This window comes from Condylura cristata, unplaced genomic scaffold, assembly GCF_000260355.1.
Source record: "Condylura cristata isolate star-nosed mole 26May11 unplaced genomic scaffold, ConCri1.0 scaffold00091, whole genome shotgun sequence".
Lineage (NCBI taxonomy): Eukaryota > Metazoa > Chordata > Mammalia > Eulipotyphla > Talpidae > Condylura > Condylura cristata.
Window position 1 is genome coordinate 163,539 of NW_004567192.1, and position 1,611 is coordinate 165,149.

The 1,611-nt window shown below is 72.6% G+C and overlaps 1 protein-coding gene across 1 annotated transcript in view; it reads right to left on the bottom strand.

The window, feature by feature from the left end:
* Positions 1-1,611, bottom strand: part of TPPP (tubulin polymerization promoting protein) — a gene marked incomplete at its 5' end in the record, with an annotated part of 14,532 nt that overhangs the window by 1,077 nt on the left and 11,844 nt on the right. The window lies entirely within an intron of this gene.

The window sequence follows — 1,611 nt, forward strand, 5'->3', positions numbered from 1 at the left end:
AGGGCAGCGGGCAGCGGACGCGCCCAGAGAGGCCCTGAGGACCGCGAGGAGCAGACAAGTGAGGCACTGTCCACCCCCACAGCACCACCGCAGGCCGCTCGCCGGTGGCCACGCGGCTCTGCCCGAGCTCAGGTGCCCCCAGCCAGGGTGGGCTGGGCCCACCGGTCACCACCAGGTGTCTGGACGCAGGCTCTGTGCCCTAGGAGCCCCGCCAGGCCCAGCCCACCGCTCGGGCCCCTGTCCACCAGGCTGTCAAAGGCACTCTGTCCCTGTCCACGGCCCGGCCTGGCGCATGTGGATGCCCACCCTGGTGGCCAGCCTGGCCCAGCTGCCGGGCACCAGGCGCCACCAGCGTGAGTCACTCCGCCGGGGGAGGGGACAGGCCTGGCAGAGGCCACGTTCAGATGGGGCTGGCCCTGCCTGGCTGGGTGTCCCCGAGTGTCCCCCTGTGACCGCCGGGCGCCTGGCTGTGGAGGGCAGTCCCGGCTCTAGATGACAATGACGGCCTCTGCCCGGGACACCTGCTCTGATGAGGCGGCTCCCTGCCCCTCCAGCTCGGCGCCGCTGACCCGGGCCCTCCCCGAGACACGGTCTCGCGGGGCCCGGCAGGGGGGCCCCCCGAGCCTGGTGCTGACACCCTCCAGTGCACTAGGGAGCAACAGGGATGCTGCCCGCAGTCCTGCCCACCACCGGCCCTCGCCCCTGCGGGCCCCGGGTACACAGGCCACGGGGTGGGCTTGGACGCGACTGCCGTATGCGCCAGCTGCTGCCCACGCGGGCACCTGGGCCCACCCGCCAGAGGCCAGCGGCCAGCGCGAGAAGCCGGCTCCCCACCGCCCGAGTGGCTGCTGCCCGACACACCAGGGGCGCCAGCGAGCAAAGGCCTGCAGGCCGCGGCCCAGGCCCTGGGCGCTGACCGCACCCTCACTTTGGGGGCTCCCCCACACAGCCCCTCCCCGACGGGTCCTCTGCCGGCCTGCGAGCAGACTGCACCCCACGGCCCCTTCCCCACACCTGGAGCCGGGCCCAGGGGGGCCCCCTCTGCCACACAGGGTGCAGAGCCCAGGTGGCTGGGACCCCTGCGCCCAGAAGCGCCCCCCGTGGGGGAGGGGGAGGGGCCGGCTGGGGCCTGCAGACTTGTTTAAACTGTAACGCGTGGTAACATCACAACAAACAGCGCTGCCATGGCAACCCCCAAACAGGGCTGCTGATAGGGGCCTGGCGGGGCGCCCGCCGCCTGGCAACGCGCAAACACGGCCTGTCTGTCCAGCCCGACTTCGGGCTTCCGGAGCCCTTGGGGGACACTCCCCACCCACCACGGCTCCAGCACCTCGCCCAGCAGCAGGCCAGGCCCACCGCCCACCTGGGGTCCCCCATTCCTGGAGGAGCTGCCGGGCTGCCCCAGCACCCTGCCTCTCCCTGCCTCTCCCCTCTCTTCCCCGCTGCACCCCCCCTGCAACTGTACCCCACCTCCCAGCCTGCACCCCTGCGCTCCTGGGGGCACATTAGTGACCAGTGGGCCTCGGGTGGTGACTGGCGGGCACAGGTGCCCCCCGGGAATGGGGGAGACCTCACCACAACACACAGGTCTCCACCGAGCAAAGGGGTGAC